This window comes from Xyrauchen texanus, chromosome 18 (genome assembly GCF_025860055.1).
Source record: "Xyrauchen texanus isolate HMW12.3.18 chromosome 18, RBS_HiC_50CHRs, whole genome shotgun sequence".
NCBI classification, from domain to species: domain Eukaryota; kingdom Metazoa; phylum Chordata; class Actinopteri; order Cypriniformes; family Catostomidae; genus Xyrauchen; species Xyrauchen texanus.
Window position 1 is genome coordinate 41,224,277 of NC_068293.1, and position 24,504 is coordinate 41,248,780.

The 24,504-nt window shown below is 40.4% G+C and overlaps 1 protein-coding gene and 1 pseudogene across 1 annotated transcript in view; both read right to left on the reverse strand.

The window, feature by feature from the left end:
- The window catches only part of LOC127659220 (beta-1,3-galactosyltransferase 1), a 173,109-nt gene extending 166,163 nt beyond the window's left edge, over positions 1-6,946 (reverse strand). The window contains exon 1 of the mRNA XM_052148939.1: positions 6,897-6,946. The gene's annotated coding sequence lies outside the window, so the exon portion shown is untranslated. The remainder of the gene's footprint in view (positions 1-6,896) is intronic.
- Positions 6,947-11,860: 4,914 nt separating this feature from the next.
- The window catches only part of LOC127658842 (xin actin-binding repeat-containing protein 2-like), a 163,241-nt pseudogene continuing 150,597 nt past the window's right edge, over positions 11,861-24,504 (reverse strand).

The following is a 24,504-nucleotide window of genomic DNA, read 5'->3' on the forward strand; positions in this document are numbered from 1 at the left end:
TCTTTGAGATAAACAATGTTTCACTTTTAAATTTCTCTAAAGTAAAGTGACTTATTAATTGTTACCAGTTTCCATGCCTGATTCTGGCACAGCTGCTGCTGCTCAGTCTGTTGCTCATCTTTGCTACACTCTACAAAACCATTTAATCAAATCAAAGTGTATATTTCCTACAAACTAATATCACAAAACAAGTCACACATACATTTTATATTAATGCTTATTGGTTATCCTTAGCGAAAACAACACCTGATAAACAAGAAAAGTACACTCTGAACGGGGCTCGAACTGGCGTGAGAGGCGAATGCGTTAACTCTGAGCTACCAAGCTGCGTCAATGTAAACAAGGAGGTTACAGGCTACAACTCTTGAGGTTTAGCCTACTGTGGGTGAAAGCCAGCTAGATGATGATCTTCAGACTTTAAGGACAAAAACAAATGTGAATTCTTACCCACTGACTTCTTTCGGAAAAATCCCCAAAGCCTCATTTGCTTAATTTTTGCTGTCTTTCCTGCTAATTGCCGTTAACTCGCCACTAAGTAACGTTAGTTGATGTCAACATTCGGGGCTGAAGCCCCGGCAAAATCGGCTGCCGCCGCCTATGATCAGATGGACAGATTATTTCTCAGATTCTCAGGGAAGGCAGAGCTTATCCTAAGGGGAGGCACTGCCTCCCCCAGCCTCCCCCTAGACACGCCCCTCGTGGTCTACAGCATCCACTACAACCTACAGTAGAACTCATGGCCAGCAAGAAGAGGAATTGTGGCATGTAAACTGTATTCAGCACTAATTTTGTGGGTAATTATTTGTGCCATTACCTGATTTGCATTTAATTCCATTAGTGAATCGGCACTAAATCTAAGCAGAAAATGTGCAAATAAAAGACACTTTCAGTTGGCACGATAAGTAAGTTTCCCCATTTGTTCAAGTAGCTGTCAAGTGAAGTGTCCCAGTAGCTCAACAACATGGCACTAAGCAACACCAAAGTAATGGGTTTGATTCCCAGGGAATGCACACACTGAACCTATACTTTAAATACACTTTAGATAAGAGTCTGCTAAATGCATGAAGGTAATGGAGATGTGCTCAATAAGTGCTCATATGGATGTCTTATGTGTGTGTTCATGATTCTGCACCACAAAGGATTTTCATTTTCCGACAGAATTCACTTAGCAATGACAGAAATGATAGCATTGAGGCCACATTTGAAGCATAAAACTGCATTTATTACCCCTTAAAGAAAATCAATGCCCTAGAGATAACAGGAGTCCACAGACAACAAAAAACATAAGGGATGCAACTCAACATTCAAGATATTCAAGTTGCAAAAGACACCGGGGACTCAAAACCTCTGATATTTAGAATTCCCTCTGGGAGTCGACTTTCAAAAACACATTTCAGACTGTCTTTGGCAAGAAAACACTTCTTAGCTGCCAAGGTCACAAAAGCGTATTCAATGCATCAGCACAATTCATATTGGATTCCAAATAAACCAGAGAGAAAGCGTGAGCTAGTGCTCATTATTCACAACAAGACAAGTGACTTCCTGCCTTTGATTTGCCCTACAGAAAAATGCCTGGGAAAAACGATACTCATCAGACACCTATTTTACTTCTCCAACAGCAGGTTGGCAACTTGAGAACCACAGTAAAGAGAACAAGAGAATATGAAGGAGACAGTACAACCATTACTGTCAGTCTGTATCTGAATAGAGCTGTAGATATGAGTATCGACCAAAACAGGTGATGTTCCTAAAATCAACTTGCGGCTCCATCAGAGTATGCATAGTGGCGTATAGGTCATTCTGCCTTTCGGGTTCCTCTTACAAAAATTTAATCAACAGCATTTGGAATAATGTTGATATTCACTAAGTTTTATTTCAACTTGTTCCTTCTTTTACTTAAAAAAAATGCAAGAATTGAGGTTACAGTACTTGCAATGGAAGTGAATGAGAGTGGTGGTGATGTAGTGGTCTAGAGCACATAACTGGTAATCTGGTAATCACAAAGTCGCTGGTTCAATCCCCACAGCCACCACAATTGTGTCCTTGAGCAAGGCACTTAACTCCAGGTTGCTCCGGGGGGATTGTCCCTGTAATAAGTGCACTGTAAGTCGCTTTGGATAAAAGTGTCTGCCAAATGCATAAATGTAAATGTAAAATGAATGGGGCACATTTTTGGAGAGTTTAAAGGCATAAAAGTGAAGCTAATTATTTTATAAAAGCACATACATTAATTCTTGTTAAAACTCAATTTTACTTGAGTTGTAAAGTTGTTTAAATGTATGTTTTTTTATGGTAATTGTAGAGTAGGGTGACCAGAATCCTGCTTGAGGAAAACGCCCCTTCCAGCAAAAATTAAATTGACGTATTCTTACCTAGGTGCATATCAATGCAAAGCAGAGGGTGCATCCGCATCTGTAAATGTTGTCACCTTATACTTTTCGCTGGCAGCAATTTTTCTCAGTGTGCGCTTGTCTTTCAAGAGTTTATCAAAGAATGCAGAGCAGTCCAGTCCAAAATAAAGACGTACGAAAAGCATTGCCTTCATGATTTGAGATTTATCCAGTGTCCATGCTGCACTCATTAATGAGAACACACGCTCCTAAAATGCAGATGTCCTGGGCAGGCATAAAACAAACTCCATGACCTTGGCTAAGACTCCGAAGTTGATGGTCTTACTCTCCAGCTGACGGAAAACGTCTGCCATCTCTCAGACATGGCCGTCTTGTTCAGGTTCCACTCAGTGATGCGACGAGTGCCTATAGTTTTCACGTCAGCCCACTCATCAATTAGTATGGTTTCGTCAATCAAACTGAGAGTTGGGATTCTGGAGTAGAAGTGTTTGAGGCTGCTCTGAATGTCTTTCCACTCTGGGATGTCCCTCAGTAGGGCCCACTGAAGTTTTGCTGTGTTCTCCAATGAGTGGCTCCACCAATGCTGAATAATGGTATGAATGATTCCTTCAGCCTGACCTGCAAGACTTTTCTCAGGTCATGAATGTGCAAAGCCACTTCTGTGGCTGATAAGTGGTCTTGCTCTACTATCTCTAGTGCACGGTTAAAAGTGGCTGTTTGCTTGAGTGTGAAGCCAATCCAAAGTTTAGTGCAAGGATTGCTGAAAATGTCTCTTAGAAACTTTGGGCATTTTTCACAGTGCAGTCATTTTCATAGTGCAGTCAGCCGACCAAAAACTATGGCCATGCACAACAGAATGATAAGCAAAAAGTCCTTCACTTGCATGCATCTTGTCAGATTTGGAACTTTGCTTTACCAAAAAAAAAAAAATCGCTAACACTTGGTGTGGCACGTGCTTTTTTTGTATGAACATGCTATGCGATGTAGGTGTGGCCTCCATGAGCGATGGAAAAGTGAGCTCCACACATCTCACACCTCACTTTACTTGGCTCCGTCTTTGACTACTTTTTTAGAAATGTTAACTCTTTTTGAAGATCCTCATTAACTGTATATGCATCATGCTTCCTTGACATTTTTCCAGCCGCAATTTAATCTGTGTGCTCTTTCAAACTGACTCTTCAGTCGGTTCACTAACTGGATGTCTATTGATTGGGGATTGTGATTGGCTAGTTTAATCCAATCATTTACTTCAAATAACAAAGAGTGATTTTACAAGTTTTTTCAGAATAAGTCGGGACACTAGAAATAGTGCTTTAATACAGGACTGTCCCGGGAAAAACAGGAGTTCTGGCCACCCTTTTTTAGGGTATACAGCGTTATGTCTTCATGGCAACGAAATGGTCAAATTAGATAACTTTACACAGAAAAGGTTTTATCACAAATCCAGTTAATGCATATTATTCACAACTTGTGGCTATACTTTGAAACACTATGAATTTTACCATTTATGCATTGGCCCTATTTGCTTCCTTTTGTAAGTGCCTCACTATAACCCAGATTTGTGCTTTTTTTTTAAGAAAAGAAGGGTCAAGTCGAAAAACATTTCTGAGATAATCAGCAATATGTCATAAATGATGTCAATTGAGCTTAACTTGTATTTAAGCTGGAATTTTAGGCTACTTTGTGTTATTCTAGAAATGTATATATAAAATAAGTTCCTGTTGGCAGCCATATTACTTCTTTTAAGGCATAATTATATTTTCCATGATGTATTTAACACTTGTGCGTCAATTTACAAAAGTTACTCAGAGGTCCTTAGGGACAAAAATGTCAGCATCAAAAAACGGCCATAATAATATTATATATTAATATTATTTTCCACTTTCACTGATTTTTTTAACCAACATCAGTCCTGATCATAGCTACCAAATATTAGTTAATTGTCTGAATTTTAAACCTTTAAAAATTCCCCCCAAAATACACACATTTGGCAAAATTTATGCTGTTGGCATTAGCACTGCCAAATGATCGAAAATGTTTTAATGAATAAGACAAAAATGTCCAGAAGGTCACACAAGGGTTAAATGTGTTGATGGAGCTTCAGATGGCACAATGCCATTTGCTAACTCTTCTAAACGCATTATATACCTGATATCTAATCAAAGTGTGCTCCAAATGTGCTTTTTACACTGGCCGAAGCTACTCATTTCATAGAATGACCCATTTTGACCAATGTACAGGCACTGTAAGATTTTGAAAAGAGGGTGTATGTAAAATGATAATGCAAAAACATCACTACCAAGTTCTGCAACTGTTAATTCAAATTATGCAAATAACTGTCATGAATGCAGAGGCAGGACCCAAAAGCAGAGTAAAAAAAAAAAAATTGAATTTATTAAATACAAAAAAGGAAAAAAACTCAAACTCCCACAAGGGGAAAAACAATTAAAAAAAACCCTGTAGGGAAAAATGAATACTCCAAAGCTGGGGCAGAGGGAGACGGGGGAACTAGGACCAAACGGACTGGATAGGGATGGGACGAAGAACAGGACCAACAAACAGGCAAGACCAACTAACTAGACCGACCAGAGACACAAGACCGACTGAGTAACACAAAACAAACTGGCCCTGGATAGAACACACAAGGAAACTAAAATAGGGATGGAAATCAACAGGTTAACAAGACAGGGCAGGTGTGACTAATAAACGAATAATGGGCCAACAAGGAGGTGGTGTGAGGTAAGACAGAGAGACAAGTGGCAATTCAGAAATAAAACAAAGCCACATGCTCTCACAAGACAACCAAACACCCGAATGGCATGACCGAACATCTCCAAGACAATAAGATAATATACGCCCATGCCAACCGACAAACAAGATGAGAGAATGCATAGCAACGGCAAACAAAGCAATACCATGCATTCTCACACTAAACTAAACCTGAGCATGCATCGTGAGGCAAACGCCACGTGATGCACGCAACAGGCAACAAAAACAAGACAGGACACCTCTGCGAGAGTTCGGCCACACACAAACCTGAAATCTCAGACCGAAGTGACCGAACCTCAGCACAACGTGAAGACAGCTCACGATCGGGATCCAAAAAAGATGATCGGGACATCCCTAATGCTGGACAAAAATGTATGCATCACAGCCTAGAACTGAGGGTCAAAACACTGTTAAAAATGAAGGCTTTTGTACATTTGTTGCATTCACACGCGTGGAGTATGGATATAAAGTATGCAGTATGGATATGTAAGTTAGCTAGGTGGTAGGTAGCTGTGCAGAGTGTAAACCTCACACCCCTGGCCTCAAGGGGCGCACTAGCGACTGCCGCTAGAGGCTGTAGCTTTTAGCCTCCTTGTTAGAGATACCGGTTCTAATCCCGCTCAGAGCGGGTCGAGCAGGAACGGTAATGGATAGGAGATCTAAATATAAAAAAAAATATGGAAAGAACTTGTCGTCAGTAGTGGATAAAAGGCAGCACACTACTCGGATATCAAATAACTTTAAGAACGAGATATGTAATCGTCTTTTGGGATTTTCTCAAAGTCAATGAATCAACATTCTTTAAGACCCTTGTTTTAGGTTGGCAAAGCAGTAATCTACAAAGTCATTCCAAAGTGATGTTTCTTACATATTTACTCTCTTAAAACATTTGCCAGTTAACCTATAAAAGTCACCTATATTGTCAGATATTGGTGACTTTTGGAAACCTATATTGTCAGAACATATCAAATGCTTTTTAGTCAAAAATCGTATTTAATAGGCTACGGTATAAGACTGCATTTGGTATTTAACTGAGTCAAATCAGGTAAAAAGATTTGTTATATAGTGGACTGAACTAATATGGCTCTGTATTTTTGATATATTGTTCAATTAATGAGTAATCATTTTGAAGAGCGATTAGCTGCAAATAACATTACTAGTCGTAGAACATTGCATGCAATAGCCTCAATAGTTCAAAAATCCAATTTAAACACATTAAAACACGAGTTCTTATGACATACAATTACATTCAGTGTGTAATAGGAACAGCCTAAATATTTCAAAAAATATTCTGAATAAATATGCAAGACAAATTTATCATACGGCGAACAATAACTGAAGGAGCAACAATTAAAAATGTCAGTTAACACATAAACACTTAAGTACAGTGTAAGCAACATACACAACTTACGCGCGCGCACTCAAGTAGAGAATAAATGCAACAAATAGACGCAAACAAACACACACGCAAGTGCGCAAGGATGTGTAGTTACAAAGCTTTTCGCGGTTTCAGTACCTCGGACAGCGCAACTAGAGCACAGAATACAGAAAACTGGAATAAATGGAGCCTCAGACATTTCTCTCACGTTCAACACACGTCGGCTTTGACCCGACACATAGTTTAGCGTACAAACTCCGTCCTCTAACAAACCGCAGTAAACTCTGGGATTAATGACAACACCACAAAGCTCACGAGGGCTGAATTTCCCTCAGATTGTTCGGTTTTAGCACCTAACAGTCCTTAACTGAAAAGTAAGAGAGACATATTTCACCCACCGGTTTTGTCGCCTCTATCATCCGGACTTTCGCCGCTGTCGCTCCGTGTGCCGTGAGTGCGCGCGATCGAATGAGCTCCGAGTTCTCTGCGCCACGATACGGATGGTGAAGGCTGTTAGACGACAAGCGCGCCGTCCAATCAGATCGCTCTTCGGTCGACTCACAGCCAATCGGCGACGAGAACAACAGGTCTGCTTTGCATAGCAAGGTTGACTGACGTTGTGAAAAAATTCGAGGGAGTTTCGCTCCCAAATGTTTTTTTTTTTCCTCCTATTTTTTCTATATCTATCTATTTTAGACCCTCGTTTCTTTAAAAGAAAGAGATTACAGTAAGGGACTTCAATGGAAATTAATGAGTAAAAGTATATAAAATGCACATTATTTCAAAAGTATAGTGATAATATTATACTTATTAACATTATGATTTTAGTGTGATAAAATATCTTCCTACTTTATGTAAGTTATATCCAATAACGGGATTACAGGATTTCGTTGTCATGGCAACAAAGATGTTATAGTGGGTATAACTTTACACAGATATAGTTAGAAAGCCATTTTATCTCACTAAAATCACGTTAACGTGTAAAATGTTCATGTCTTGTAGCTATAGTTTTAAAATGGCATGTATTTTACTGTTTATAGACTCCCCATTCACTTTCATTGTAAAGTGCCTTATTGTAACAATAAACACATAAACACACACATATTGTCAGTGTAATTGAGTTTGTATGATAATCTGCACTTTTTAAAAACTGCTACTTTAAAGTGTTCAATTGTTGTGCTAAAATACTCTTAATGGAGTCAAAGGATAATAAATGCTTGCTAAATGGAAATTAATGTGCACAACTGCCATGGTAAGAAAGCAACCATGCACTGCCTTATTTACTTCTTTTTCCTCTTCAAAAGCTGCAGTTTTGTTTGTTTGTTTTTCCACTAAAACTCAATAAGAGATGACTGTGCCGGGGAGGTGTGCTCCATTCTTCTCTTGTTTCTCTATGGAAGATGGGCTTTGCTCAATGATTCATGTGCTCGTAAAGATCCTATGAAAGCAAAATAGACAAAGACACATCATATTTATCCAACCACACACCAAGTGTGTGTGAAATGAAATAGACTACCTTTAAATAGCAAAGGAAGTGGCTTCATGAAGCGTGTAGAACTGTGTTTGGAATAGCATACTACTTTAATATTCCTATATCTGCAGTATAAAGTATGCATATAGTATGCTTTTTTAAAACATATGCTCATAAGATCATAACAGCATAGGCTACTACTGTACTATTATTATTTTGGCCGTGTAGGATGGATTATTTTAAGTGTAGGATGGTAGTATACTATTCTGAACTACTGTATATTCTTGGTGACTCTGCTTTGAACCACTAGTGGAGTAAAATGTACACACTTCATGTTTATTCTTCTTCTATACTTTGGTGCAAGAAACATTGACTAAAAATACAGTTGTTAGGAAAACATGACATTTGAAAACTGACATTTATGCCGTTATTATTATAATTTTTTTGTTCATTCAAAAACAGAAATATAAGATTAAGATGAGTTTCACACCTTGTGATTTTCAAGCCTAATCCCTCTAATGGCATTTACATGGCAACTGGGGTCTGATGAGAGCTTTTTCAGGTCCTGAATTTGCTGCTGTGAAATAATGCTGAGCGCTCCCACTTCTATCAGTCTAGTGCTGCTCCCTAAGGCGACTGTACAGCAAGAGCTATTGATTAACAACTGCCTTACAGGTTTGCTAAACCACTACACCTTTAAATTCTCACAGTGAGTGATACTGAGGGATTTCAGTAAAAGCACAATATCTGCTGAAGTGCAGATGAAATGACCAGTAGTGCCTCATGTGATCAGGGTGTTATCTCGCACTTGGATGTTCAAAGGAATACGGTTCTGCTCATTCAAAGGGGTTTCGAACTAAAAAACTTTGTTCTGCTGAATCTGCACTATTGCACTAAATTGTAAAAACTAAAACAATAAGTATCCTAAAAGCTCTATGGCATTTTCATTCTGAAAAGACAATTATGCTGGTAACTGTCAGTGGAACAAATATGCATTGAAATGATATTTACATATATTTTGATCTACCTTTAATCACATGTAACATAGTTTTGTCATTTTTTTATCTCATACTTTCAGGAAATACCTGTTTTAAGTTCCTTCTTTTGCCATAACACACACGCCTTTTAAACTCCTTTCTGATTTGTATATATTATTATAGAAATATATATATATAACATAGTTATCACTTAATCCTTATCAACTTCCTGTAACTTTTTCACCTCCATTGTCTGTCTCTGCACTTTTCTCCTTACGTCCAAAAATGAGATTTTCACCCTGCATTCAAAGCTCTTTGTCATTGTGATGTGCTTTCGTGTTTTGGAAGTTTGCACAATTTTTCATGCTGTTATGACAAGCTTTGTGTGCTGCAGATAAATTAGATGTCTCCTTCACTCTCTCTCTCTCTCCCTCCCTTCTCTCTCTCTCTGTCACCCACAAGGCCTTGTTGTCGTCCTCCTAAAATGTGGTCCTCTGGGATGCTTTCTGTCACTGGTATTTTGGAGACTTTTTCTGAGAACCTTCGCTTTTGGGAGGCCAAACTGGTTTAGCTAATTTCACATCTTGATCTAAAGAGAAAGTCTTTTTCGGAGAGGTTGTTTGTGGGGGCCACACCATGGAAATCTTGTTAGGGTTTTGATCAGGTTTTTCATTCGGTTGATTTGCTTCTTTTTCAAACATATCTGTGAGTGAGTAGATGCTGCTTTGAGAAAGTGAGTATCTCCAATCTGACTCTTCAAAAGCTGTGCTCCTTGCCTCCCTGATTTCCAGTATATCTTTTTGCAAACCTTGTCCAAACCCATCCTCGAAATTCCCTTTAGACTAGAAGAGTTGTTTATAATGTGGTTGGCATTATAAATGTCCATGGAGAGAGACAAAGTTTCCAAGGCTGTGAGGCATCAGTCACAAACAATATACTGAGCTGCTGGCATTTGCACAACTTTTTAAATGAGTACCGCACTGCAGGATGGTTATGATGGAAACTTTATTATATAGCTTAAAATAATGATACTTTATGTACATTTCCAGTCAAAAGTTTGGACACATTTACTTATTCTAGATTATCACTATTTCACACATTTTATAATAATAATATTAAGTCAGAAAAACTATAAATAAGTGTGGGAATTACAGTATATAGTGATCAAAAATGATAAACGTTTATAATCTTCAGTCATTAGAACAAAACACATCTTCAGCAAGCAGCAAGATTTGAGATATCGTTCACGGTAAATGTTAGGCACAAACGGTTTTGGATACATTTCACATCAAATTTTGGGGGCCCTCTTTTAAGAGCACAATTGCAAAGTCATTCACAAAGTCAATGGGCATGGCCATGAAGTTTTGGTATTTTTGTGCAAGCATGCGCTAAGTCTAGGGGCAAATGGGTTTGGCGAAATTGGGCTAATGCGCTGGGTTAAGTGCAATTTAATTCTAAGGTTCTTCTCTGGTTATTGAACCGTCTGCATCCTATCATATAGTCCATTCCCTGTCAAGCACCAGCAATATAAAGACAGCACATTCATAAGAAGTTGGTAGTGTAAATGGACTGTATGCAGTAAATTATGATTTTGCTTCACAAATGTAATAATTTCATTCATTGAAACACAAAAACGTAAAAAACAATTACAACTCAGACGAAACAAAAATCTAATTCAAATAAAGAAGTTGTCAAAAAATCGTATGTAACGACCATATCCAAATATTTTACCCTCTTCAACTTCTTGTTAAGGCCAGTGACTTCAAAATCACTCTACGACAACAGGTGGACAATTACTATTATAAATGAGCTCATATATACATTATAAATATAAACATAAGGACAATAATCTTAATTGAAAAATAAAACTTGACCTATAGATAGTTTAACAAAAATCTACATTTTCATTTCATAAAAGGACTAAAACAGTGATTGTCAGGGACATCAGTTGATGACCAGGCTTTATTACCACCTGGTGGTGGATTCTCCAAACTGCGAATACAGGAACTGATTATAGCGCAAACATTATCACCCACACCCACTTGCGCTTTGCTCTGGCACGAAAATTGCGCTTAGAATTAGCACTCTCGTGAAAACATATCACTACGTGGTTGCACATAGCTCTGCGTGGCCACTAAAATAGAGCCCTTAGACTTACGGTTTCTCACCCTATGCAGGGACTAAAAACTGTTCAAGGAACAAAAACAACAAAAATACCTTTCATTTGTTCCGGAGTGAAAACTTTATTTTTAAATACTGGTAACCGGTTGATAATCAATTAATTTTGTTCCGATAATTTTTTCATGAATCCAAAGGCGAAAGGGTTTATCAAAGTACATTTTTGGAACTACACCATCTCCTACTCCACGAAAAAAGGAAGCTTCACTCCTTTTAGTAAAACATAAGCATGTGCTTTGATTCCGAAGGAATGCACAAGTTTAAAAATCAATGTTTTTTCAAGTCCAAACATGTTCATGCAGTTTGTGCATGCATGCAGGAAAGAGTTTTAGGCTATGCATTATTATTTAGATGGCCATTTTGTCGGTAACCATTTGGAAAGGAGGCTGTGAACATCTGAACCGGAACGAAAAAATACGGTTTCTGCCTGAAAATGAAAAACATTTAGTTTTTAGTCCCTGACCTTAAGTATGGGCAATAGTGTTAATGATGCATGCCATAGCAACAGTTACTAAAACAATATATTATGGGAAAAACATGGAACAGGATTGAGGTATCCCATAACATTCATGCAATTGGCAGACGCTTTTATTCAAAGCGAATTACAGAGCCCTATTTACAGGGACAATCCCCCCGGAGCAACCTGGAGTTAAGTGCCTTTCTCAAGGACACAATGGTGGTGGCTGGGGGGTTCAAACCTACAACCTTCTGCTTACCAGTTCAGTGCTTTAACCCACTACGCCACCACCACTCCAGGTTTTATGGAACTTCTGTGGCACATAGCACACATCTCGGATTTTGGTACTCGAATCTGGAGTGAAAACATCAGAGATTCATTAACAGTTATCACTGGAATGTAGTTTTAATTCTAAGGAAATAAATGTAATTTTGAACATATGTACAAAATCATGAGCACTCATATGAGATGAGGATTCTAGTCATATCAGTAACCTTATAAAAGCTGTTTTATTCTACATGGGGCAGGGGTGCCCTCATGGGGGCTGCCATATCAGTAATATATCTTAGTAATTGTCTTGTTATTGGACACTTTCACTCTTGGATTAAATGAATCATGGCTGATTGTGAATAGTGAATTTCAGGCCCCAGAGACTCCAGAGCCTTCCAGGTCTCCGCCCCCAAAGCCTGCTACGGTGCCGCCTTCCTCAGCTCCGTCTCCTGAGCCTTCCTTAGCTCCGTCCTCAGTGCCTTCCAGGCCTCCTGACCCGGCCCCTATCCTGTGGCCTCCTCCCAGGGTCCCTGACCCGGCCCCTGTTCTGTGGCCTCCCCCCGGGCCCCCTGACCCAGTCCCTGTCCTGTGGCCTCCTCCCAGGCCTCCTGACCCGGCCCCTGTCCTGAGGCCTCCTCCCAGGGCCACTGACCCAGTTCCCGTCCTGTGGCCTCCTCCCAGGCCCCCTGACCCGGCCCCTGTCCTGTGGCCTCCTCCCGGGCCCCCTGACCCAGTCCCTGTCCTGTGGCCTCCTCCGAGGCCTCCTGATCCGGTCCCTGTCCTGTGGCCTCTTCCCAGGCCCCCTGACCCGGTCCCTGTCCAGTGGCCAGCCCCCCGACCACCTGAACCTGTCCTTGCCCTATGGCCAGCTCCCAGACCACCTGAACCTGTCCTTGCCCTGTGGCCAGCTCCCAGACCACCTGAACCTGTCCTTGCCCTGTGGCCAGCTCCCAGACCACCTGAACCTGTCCTTGCCCTATGGCCAGCTCCCAGACCTCCTGAACCTGTCCTTGCCCTGTGGCCAGCTCCCAGACCACCTGAACCTGTCCTTGCCCTGTGGCCAGCTCCCAGGCCTCCTGAACCGGTCCCTGTCCTGTGGCCACCTCCCAGGCCCCCTGACCCAGTGCCCTTTGTGCCCCCGTGGACTGCCTGTCTGCCCCTCGTTGCCCCCCGGACTGCCTGTCTGCCCCTCGTTGCCCCCTGGACTGCCTGTCTGCCCCTCGTTGCCCCCTGGACTACCTGTCTGCCCTCTGTGCCCCCTGGACTACCTGTCTGCCCTCTGTGCCCCCAGTCAATGGTCATTTGTTCTTCCTGTTTTTTGTTTTGTTCTGTTGATCGTCTGGAATCCGATCCTTGAGGGGGGGCTCTGTAACGGTTACCTTGTCTTGTTTTTCCGTTGCCCTTTGTTTGTCATTTTTGTCACCTTGTAGTTCCTTAGTTTTCACTTTTGGCACCCTTGTAACTCCATAGTCTTGTTTTCCCTCGTGTTCACTGTTCATTGTTTTCACCTGCCCTTGTTAATTTGTCATTTGCTTCTGTTATCATCTTGTTATCTTGTTTTGAGTTCTGTTTGTTCATTGGCCCCTTTGTCCCTTGTTCATGTATTTATACCCCGGTTTTTGGTTCAGTCCTTCTCTATTGTTGAATGTTTGTGAATGTTGTTGTTAGCCTGGAATGTTTCCCCTGCCCGTGGTTTTCCTCAGTCTTGTGTTTATTTCCCCATTGAGGGTTTTTCCTTTGTTCCCGTATTTTCCGTGTACCTGCCTTGTTTTTTTTGCTATCAATAAAAGTTGAACTGCATTTGGAACCGCATCTCCTCGTCTGCCTTCGCTGCCTCATTCATAACAGATATAAAGACAGCACATTCATAAGAAGTTGGTAGTGTAAATGGACTGTATGCAGTAAATTATGATTTTGCTTCACAAATGTAATAATTTCATTCATTGAAACACAAAAACGTAAAAAAAATTAAATAAAGAAGTTGTCAAAAAATCGTTTGTAACGACCATATCCAAATATTTTACCCTCTTCAACTTCTTGTTAAGGCCAGTGACTTCAAAATCACTCTACGACAACAGGTGGACAATTACTATTATAAATGAGCTCATATATACATTATAAATATAAACATAAGGACAATAATCTTAATTGAAAAATAAAACTTGACCTATAGATAGTTTAACAAAAATCTACATTTTCATTTCATAAAAGGACTAAAACAGTGATTGTCAGGGACATCAGTTGATGACCAGGCTTTATTACCACCTGGTGGTGGAATCTCCAAACTGCGAATACAGGAACTGATTATAAGCGCAAACATTATCACCCACACCCACTTGGCGCTTTGCTCTGGCACGAAAATTGCGCTTAGAATTAGCACTCTCGTGAAAACATATCACTACGTGGTTGCACATAGCTCTGCGTGGCCACTAAAATAGAGCCCTTAGACTTACGGTTTCTCACCCTATGCAGGGACTAAAAACTGTTCAAGGAACAAAAACAACAAAAATACCTTTCATTTGTTCCAGAGTGAAAACATTATTTTAAAATACTGGTAACCGGTTGATAATCAATTAATTTTGTTCGATAATTTTTTCATGAATCCAAAGGCGAAAGGGTTTATCAAAGTACATTTTTGGAACTACACCATCTCCTACTCCACGAAAAAAGGAAGCTTCACTCCTTTTAGTAAAACATAAGCATGTGCTTTGATTCCGAAGGAATGCACAAGTTTAAAAATCAATGTTTTTTCAAGTCCAAACATGTTCATGCAGTTTGTGCATGCATGCAGGAAAGAGTTTTAGGCTATGCATTATTATTTAGATGGCCATTTTGTCGGTAACCATTTGGAAAGGAGGCTGCGGAACATCTGAACCGGAACGAAAAAATACGGTTTCTGCCTGAAAATGAAAAACATTTAGTTTTTAGTCCCTGACCTTAAGTATGGGCAATAGTGTTAATGATGCATGCCATAGCAACAGTTACTAAAACAATATATTATGGGAAAAAACATGGAACAGGATTGAGGTATCCCATAACATTCATGCAATTGGCAGACGCTTTTATTCAAAGCGAATTACAGAGCCCTATTTACAGGGACAATCCCCCCGGAGCAACCTGGAGTTAAGTGCCTTTCTCAAGGACACAATGGTGGTGGCTGTGGGGTTCAAACCTACAACCTTCTGCTTACCAGTTCAGTGCTTTAGCCCACTACACCACCACCACTCCAGGTTTTATGGAACTTCTGTGGCACATTGCACACATCTCGGATTTTGGTACTCGAATCTGGAGTGAAAACATCAGAGATTCATTAACAGTTATCACTGGAATGTAGTTTTAATTCTAAGGAAATAAATGTAATTTTGACCATATGTACAAAATCATGAGCACTCATATGAGATGAGGATTCTAGTCATATCAGTAACCTTATAAAAGCTGTTTTATTCTACATGGGGCAGGGGTGCCCTCATGGGGGCTGCCATATCAGTAATATATCTTAGTAATTGTCTTGTTATTGGACACTTTCACTCTTGGATTAAATGAATCATGGCTGATTGTGAATAGTGAATTTCTACACTGGCATCTGTAACTGAAAACTATAAATATGAAACCCTTTTGAATGATGCTGCATCCACACCACTAGGTATCACCGTAAGTCCAAAATTACACGAACAAAAAGTTACTGACTTCACCTTTAAATATGGATATGAACAATTTAAAGGTCATTTGAAATCTTAAGCCTGATTTGACAAGGTGTGAAGTGTCTGACACTTTCCACAAATAGAGTACAAAATAGGGCCTGAAACTCTTCTTTTTTCTTTTTCCAAAATGTTCCCAGGTTGCTGAGTGACTCCAGCCAGGTCTCCTAATCAACCAAATTGGCCCGGTTGCTAGGGAGGGTAGAGTCACATGGGGTAACCTCCTCGTAGTCGCAATTAGTGGTTCTCGCTCTCAATGGGGCGTGTGGTGAGTTGTGCATGGATCGTGGAGAGTAGCTTGAGCCTCCACATGCTGCGAGTCTGTGAATCAGATGCACTGATTGACTGTCTCAGAAGCGGAGCCAACTGAGACTTGTCCTCCCGCCACACGGGTTGAGGTGAGTAACCGCGCCATCACGAGGATCTACTAAGAAGTGGGAATTATGCATTCCAAATCAGGGTTTCTGCAGGTTTGAGGGAATGAAATGTAAGACTTTTTAAGACTTTTTAAGGCCAAATAAAATAAAATGTTAAGACTACTTTCGCATAAAAATTAATTAGCTGGTAAATACAAATCCACTGAGACTACTTGGATGTCTCTGGACATGTTTTTTAGATTTTATTGTGCTAAAAAATTTATTTTATTGTGTTAAATCTCTAAATGAATTCATTTAGAATGCCCGTAGCCTTAAGTATGTAGCCTATTTTGTGACCCTTCTATTTTGTCACTTGCTTTCCAGAAAGACATGACGCATTAGACCAATACTTTGGCAATGTCACCGCTTATGTCAGACTTTGAAGTTGTGGCAAAAACGATACACTAAAAAGCCCATTTTTATCAGATTACTTTGTTGAAAAATGATTCTGGGAGCTCTAGTTGACTGCTGTGGCTTCAAGCCATCGACAGAGCTGACTGGACTGATCATTTCAACTCACAACTTTGTAGCAAAAATGTATATAAAACACGATTACATGTTATTTATTAACTCATTTTATTATAGTAATTGTATCGCTAAGAATATGTTTGTATTTATGATGGTTTTGTGTCATAATTTCGTTTAATCGTCTAATCTAACACAACAATTCGCTGACATTTTCTTGGTCTATAGACCTTATTCACAGCAGCGCCATGTTTGTTTTTAATGGGAATGGAAACCAGGCTGTGAGGATAGACTTACCATCTCTTCAATGGCATGCATGGTTTAAATCTGTAAAGAGACTGTACGTCTATCCCTCACAACCTCATTGTCATTCTCATCAAAAAAATTATATGGCGCTGCTGTGAATAAGGTCTAGCATGTGCTGAATAACTTTATCAAATACTTTAACAGGCAGTTAAAGGGCAGTTCATTTAAAAATTACTGGTTGCCCATGAGTCTGTATTCATTTTTATCTGCCATGGAACAAAAAAAGGAGATGTTAAGCAAAACGTTTAGTCTCAGTCACCATTCACTGTCACTGCAACTTGTTTTTCATTCAATGTAAGTGAATGGTGACTGAAAGTCCCTAATATCTCCTTTTGAAATCCACTTAAATAAGAAAGTCATACAGGTTTGTACCAGCATGAAGTGATTTCAATGTAAATTTTTGTGTGAAATATCTCAAGTAAAAGTAAAAACTCGTCAGTTACCTTAAAAATGGCCTTTTAAAGTTGACAATATATATTGTCTAAGGCGTCTTAAGTCCGCTCCAACCTCGCCCGCCTACAAATTGTCATGTTGTGACAACGTTAGCTCATTGCTCGCTTACAGAGACGCAAAATAACGCCATTTGCATTTCTGATTAACAGGTTTATGAAGGTTTATACATGTGTGTAACATCGTAAGTTAGGTAAAATGCTCTTCCTTGCACGCGCTCACACTAAACTGAAGCGTCAGTATGTTGACAGTCATTTGATTACATATGTCAGCAGCTAAATGGCGGATGCACGAGAGAGAGAGAGAGAGAGAGATAGAGAGATGATTTTGTCTCACGTAGATTCTGCTGTTTTAAGTGTCGCCTCTATTCACGCCCCAAAATGTAAGACCTCAGCTAATGAAATATAAGGCTTCTTGTAATGTATTTAAGATATTTAAGACTTTTTATGGCCTTACATTTTAAAAAGTACATTTAAGACATTTAAGGACCCGCGGAATCCCTGCAAATTGGGAGAGAATCTATTATTATTATGTTTTTAATTAAAAAAAGTTCCCAGGAGGTAAAATTACATTTTATATGAGCAGTTTTTTCTTCTATGTATTTATATGAGCAAATAAACGTTGCAATTTTGCTAGGAAAATCTAGGAAATCCAATTAATCATATTTTTGTACACTCAAAACTGATTTTATCTTATTTTAATGTGATTTGAGCCTTATAGTGTTTGGTGTTGGGAAGTTTTTGTATAACCCACCATGCTGAGTTAGTTTAGGCCAACATGTGTTCTCCAATATTCACCCAGTGCAGGTTTTTCAGTTCATTTATTTTGAACCCAGTTATTATTAGGGTGTGCAGAATACTGAATATGAATTGGGATATAATTTACTATAAGTTATTATAAGAAATGCTAATCTAACAGATAGTTAAAAAAATGTTTATAATGTACAGATAGTTTATACAAATACTTTTATACAATTTATAAATGAAAATGTATAAAAACACTCTAAAAAGCAAATCAGCACTCTCAAATGCAAATGAGACCAAGATTAATGCCAAATAGTGAGAAAGCTCTCAGTGTTTCTGCTTTACATATGTGAAATTCTAAGCTGTTAAATAGCCTAATTTGATTTGATTCCATGTGTTACACTGCTTATATTTACTCCATGTAACTAATAATAGTTAAATCTAGGAAGAATAAAATGTGTGAGGACAAATATATAAAGAACAAATGCAGTGCAGACACCAAAAAGGAGTGCTAATATTCATATTTAATAGATTTTTAATGCAAAAAAGTAATTGTTGTTGAACGCAAAAGGAAATGTTATTCAGAATGACTGCCCCAGTCACCATTCACTTTCATTGCATGGCAGAAAGATGCCACGTGAATGTTGAATGAGGGTTTCAGTCCCTAGCATTCTGCCTAACATCTCCTTTTGTGTTTCGTGAAAGAAAGTCAAATAGGTGTGCAACAACCTTTTTGTGAGAACATTATGACATTATGACAAAACTTTCATTTCTGGGTGAACTATCCATGCAACCGTACCTGTAAAGCAAATGTTCTATGTTAGAATTTAAACACAATGTCCCAATGTGTCCCTTAAAATATGGCAAAGTTAGAAACAAGCACAGAGTCTGAACCAAATTAGCCATCAGCTCTAGCAACTCAGAAGCTGTGCAGTGGCTAGCAGTACATTTCCATTCCAATCATGCACAGCAAGTGTGTTTACAGTCACAGCAGCCTTTGTTTGAAGCACTAGCGAATGTGGCATGGCTCTCTAATCTGTGACACCCCAGCTTTTGAACACACTCTCACTTTTTGTCCACGTCTTGTGGAAATTCTTCATCAGTTCCTCTGCAGAGGCCTCGGGCGAAACCTTCACCTCTGTTGTCTTTTTCTTCACAGCATCAGCATAGGAGAAAGGCACCCGTTGCGTTGTAACACTTTGGGTGTGTTTGGAAACTGTTGTAGTGTTTCTTGATCCGATCATTTTTGTGCCGAACCCGTCAACAGAGGAATAATGTTCAGTGACTGTTTTTGTCTCCGAAAAGCCTGTTGGATCGACAGACGCGTCTACTTTCACTTCTTTGCACACAGGCGCCGGGAAGCTCTGCCGGGTGCATTGTTCCCTCTCTGGAGGAAGCTTGGGCTTTGAACCGTCAGATGCAATTTCACTCACTCTTGACTCCTATTCCTCCTGTTTGTTTTGTAGCTTTTTGATGTGGGAACTTTGCACACTCATTTCAAAACATTTTTAATATCCTTGAAGTTGAAAGAAGGCATGTCCCCTAGTTGACTTGCTTGCTTCTCCGTATCATGCACCAGGTCTTCGGTATCACTGCCAGTCTTCTCTGTTTTGTCAATTTGGTCTTTTCTAATAACACCTTTCTCTGAGAAAGTCTCAATTTGTTGTCCAGCTCAGAAAGCTGCACCTTGTTGAGCTTTTCTCTCTGACTTGGTGTCCTCCTTGTTGAGGCCTAAATGAATTGGAACATAAATGGCATCTCCGTGTATTTTAGTGTTAATCACTTTAACTTTCGGAGCCCCCTCATAATCCAATGACGTCAACGTTGCCAATTCAGAAGATCAAAATGTCTATTTTTTGGGGTTTTTCTCTTCATCAGGTTTAGAATCTTTTTAAACTGTCGGTGGAACGTGACAGGAGTTTCCATAACTTCAAACTTTTTCATTCCGGTGACCTGCACTACTTGAGGTATCGGATCGGGCTAGGCTCTGCGGGAGAGTGTAGCTGTTGCATTTCGGAGTCGCGTCAGACTATCCGCCCTGCTCGAAGCGGGCGATGGTGAGGCTCTGCTTATGCAAGAGCTTTCAGATGTGTGTGGCGGCGCGTAGGTGGCATTGCCTCTCTCTAAGGGGAGTTGGTTCTCCTTGTAGACTCGATGGTGATGAACGTGGGTGAGGGAGAGCGCATCTGTAACAATGGCGATGGAGCTCTGGGAGCTAGAGTTTTAATGTCGCAGTTTTGCTGTTTTCGGCTTTTGTGTGTTGTCTTTGTCTCTTCTTTGACTGATCTTTTGCATTTCACACTTTGTTGAACCAACAGTAATTTTTGAAATCCTTTGAGTTGCTCCAACAGGGACACATTTTTTTAATGTAGCTTCACATTTGTGCTTTTCAATCATGTCTGCACTTCTAATGAAGTGCATTAGCTTAGCTTCAAAAAGGTTTTTAACGTGAGCAAGAATTTCTTTGAACTTCTGTCCTTTGTGCTCAGCTGCTGCCCCTTCCAAAGTACTCTTCTCTTCTGGCTCAAGTAGCCAAGCTGGCATTTCATTAAGCCATGTCTTCACAGACTTAAAGTCAATTTTTTCCAACCCCTGTAAGTCTGTGATACGAGACAACATCTTCTGAGCTTCAGCATGTTTTAGTGGTGTGCCAGTGCTTTCCGCAGAGGACTCAGCAGGCTCCCATTGTGCAGATTTGCCTCTTATTTTTATTGGAACATTTTGGCTTTCATGTTTTGATTTCTCTTGAATCTGCTGGCTTCCGTTGTCCTGCGTTTGAAGTTTCATGGTTGTGCCCTCCTGATGGAAACTCTGCTGTTGGACTGTACTCTCAGTTATGAAAACATCTGTGTGTTCCCCTCGAAATGTCTGCTGTGCTTGCACAACAGTGACTTCCTCTTGCTTTTTATTGGATAATAACACCGGCCATTTTGGCTCAGCTGGCTTTGCCTCTGTGGGCCAGGTAGATGCTGCTCTGGCATTGCCACTTTGGTTTTGCTGAGCTACCTACCTGTCTTTCTTAGTTTTACCCATCCTTTTCTTTTTTGGAGTGGCAGGGGGATCCTCGAAAGGTTTATCTTTGGCCATCTTCTCCTCTTTACCCTCTGCTTCTTTTTCCTCATTATCCTGTATGAGTCTCACGCTTTGTGTCTTTTCCACTTTTGTTTTTTCCATGCTCTCTAACTTAACACGGCAGCGGCTGTGGCTCAGTTGGTGGTTCTAATCCCAGCCCACACGACTCCACATGCCGAAGTGTCCTTGGGTAAGACACTGAACCCCAAGTTGCTCCCAATGGCAGGCTAGCACCTTACATAGCAGCTCTGCTGCCATTGCTGTATGAATGTATGGCTGAATGAGAAGCAGTGTGAAGCGCTTTGAATACCGTTAAGGCTTAAAAAGGTGCTATAAAAGTGCAGACTTTCTTACCCTTTTGACTGTCTGCCTTTTGCTCAGCATCTTTAATTTGACCCTTTGATTGTTCAGGGGAGGATTTTTTCTGATTTTTGTTTGGCAAAATTCCCTCCATTGTTTTCTGTTTAGACCTAGATACATGTTCAGTTTGAGTGCAGCTTTTTAAACCTTTTCCGACAGTTTCGGCCTCAGTGGCACCCTGCACAGGCATATTTTTAGTCTGAGGCTTGTATGTGGTGACAGATGCCTTTAATCCTTCAGACACTTATGTTGTATTGTTAATAACTGTCTTTGTTTGAATAACAGATGTAACCTGTTGTATATTGGTTGTCATGGATCTCTTTTTTTTTCTTCTTAGTTGAAGTGGAGGTGGTCTGCTGGTGACCTGAAAGGGCTTGCGATGGCTGATTAGAGATAATGTTCTGTTTAGCTGAGGAAATAACATGAGATTTCTTATTTGCAACAGCGATCAAAGTCTTGCTTGGGGGAGTGTCTGAGAGAGCTGGGTGCTTGGATGAATCTGTGGCTGATTCAGATTTGGTCACACTCTTTTCAGCTCTCTCTTGAGTGAAATCAAATGATACGCTTGCCTCTGATTGCACTGTGCTCGTGCTCTCAGAAGAAAGCATTTCAAGGGCTGTGCTGACAGACTCGTGCATGCAGATTTTAATAGCTGGGGAGTGCGGTGGAGTGCAGCTCTCCTCCCTTTGCTGTCTGTATTTTTGCTCAGCTTGTATTAATGGGGTTTTGAACTTGCTTACAGGGGATTTGCTCGGTCTGGGAGAGGCGGGAGGGTTAAGTGTCAAGGGGCAAAAACTTTCTTGGTAGGCTGTGGCTGCTTTGTAAATGGAGGCTGAATTTCAGAGGATATCAGATTGGACTTGAATGATGAGGTGGTGCTTAGAGTAAGCACTCTGTTGGCATTTTTCACCATTACACCGATCCTGGTCTTTTGTATAGCCTGCATGTCCATTTTGTCAAACAAAATTGCAGGCTTGAGCTTGGGTACTTTGCACAAGGTTGGCGCTTTGACAGGCTTGACAGTCATTTCAGTGGCTTTGGCTGGTGTTATGCTGGGTACCGGGAGGAGGTCTAGCTCCTTCTCAGTGGGAGGGGGATAGAGGATGTCTTGCTCGGCTGTGGGCAGAGGAGGAGGTAAATGGTCAAGTTCTGACTTTGCTGGATCACAAATTGATGGAGGAGGTGGAGTTAGGGGAGGAGGAAGATCATAATCACCCCTAATGATTGGAGGAGGAGTGGGGAATGAGATGCTATCATAATTTATAGGGGGTGAGGGAGGGGGAGGTAGAGGGGTTTCGGGATCATATGGTGGAGGTGGCAAGCAAATTTCTAGTTGATTTTCTTTATCCAGTCTAATTAATCCCTTACGGCTAATTTTTAGGTTACGGATGTCCGTCTTTAAACATTTTGACACCATATGTTTGAACGATCTTTTTGTGTTCCAACACAAACAACAGTTGTCTCATGGCTGGTTTGTGACTCTTGAGATGTATATCTGTTGTGCATTGATTTGGAAGTTGTAAGCTTTTGAGCGTTCCTCTGTGATTCATTGCTTATATCATGGTTTTTAACCACAGGGGTGGGCCTCTTCATCTGGATCTCCTTTACTGATGGTGACGAGGTTTTGACAGGAACTTTGACCTTTCTTATCGGCTCCCTCCGGGGAATCGTTGGGCTTGCTCTCTGTGCTGTTTCCTTTAAGGATTTTATTGTGCCCTTAACATCTCCCTTTATTACCTCCTCTTTGTCCAATTGTACTTGCTCTTGAGTCTTGCAGAGAGCTTTTATGGAAAGCTTCACGCCACCCTCTGTGCTTGCCTTACATTGCATTCTGAGAGATGGAGGAGGCTCGAGTAAGAGTTGAATTTTTCCTTTCACATCTCCCTGGACACCAATATCTCACAGGTAAACCTTTTTCTCATTAGAAGCTTCTTGCAGACTCTGTATTGCTGTGTGAACGTCACATTTTACAATAGTCTCCTTCTCTACTTCTTTCACTGCATGTCTGGCCTCCTCCAATGATTTCAGTGTACCTTTGATGTCACCTGGCACTAAATCTTCAATGACAATTTGCACCTTGGAAGCAGAGTCTTTGAGTGATTTCTGTTCTCCTTTGATGTTACCATAAAGATTTCTGGTTTCTCCACCACTCTCGGCTGATTTTGGGCCTCCCCAAGATAACTAAATGCTGAAAGTAGGTCACCTCTAACCACCTCTTCTTTCTCCAGAAGAGCCGTCTGGTTTATGGACTGAGTCAGTGAGGCCATTGCTGCTTGTAAGTCCCCTCTTATTATTTTTTCTCTCTGTAAGTGTTCAAATGAGATTGGAGGCTCCATCATGAAAACTTTGACTGTATTATGAAAGTCACCTGGGACTATATCTTCCCTGTCTACCAGACGGCCAATTTGTGCATGATTACGTACCAGGCTTAGTTTCGTCCCTTCAATATCACCACCAATGATATCCTCATTTTCAATTGTACCTGGCTCGGTCTCATCTGGTCCTGAATGTCACCTCTTATTATCTCCTCTTTCTCTACAGTGGTGCCACTGTGGTGGTGGAGCATCTGTTGCATTCTGCCGCTGATGTCCCCTCTCTCTTCTGCATTTATAATGGTTCCCCTCTTGGTTTTCTCCTGTCTGTTTACTTAGCCATGCGAACATCTCCAATTTCATCTGCCTCAATAATGATGCCTTTTGATTCTACCATTTTCTGAGTGTACTACTCATACAGGGTTGCTTTGACACTTTTACCAATATCAAAAATTCTCTCATTGAAACCAGGGAATGGAGTGGTTTCGAAAAGCCATGTTGTCATTTTTACATCCACTTTGGGGATCTCTTTATGCACCACCTGTTTTGTTTCATCACTCTCTTTAATATGATCGAGAGGATTCTTCTCAAATAGCCATACAGACTGTTTGATGTCCCCCTTCAGCTCTTCCTCCATAACAACAATCTTAATTTCATCCTCTGACCTTTCACTGTGGATCTGATCAATTGTATTAGTTTTAAACATCCATTTCGGTGACCTAACATCCCCTTTATGAATCTCACTCATGTTTACTGTACACACCAATTTTTAAGACATTGTGTCAGACTCGAAACGCTCTTTGTTTGTTTGTTTGTTTTAATATCCCCTCC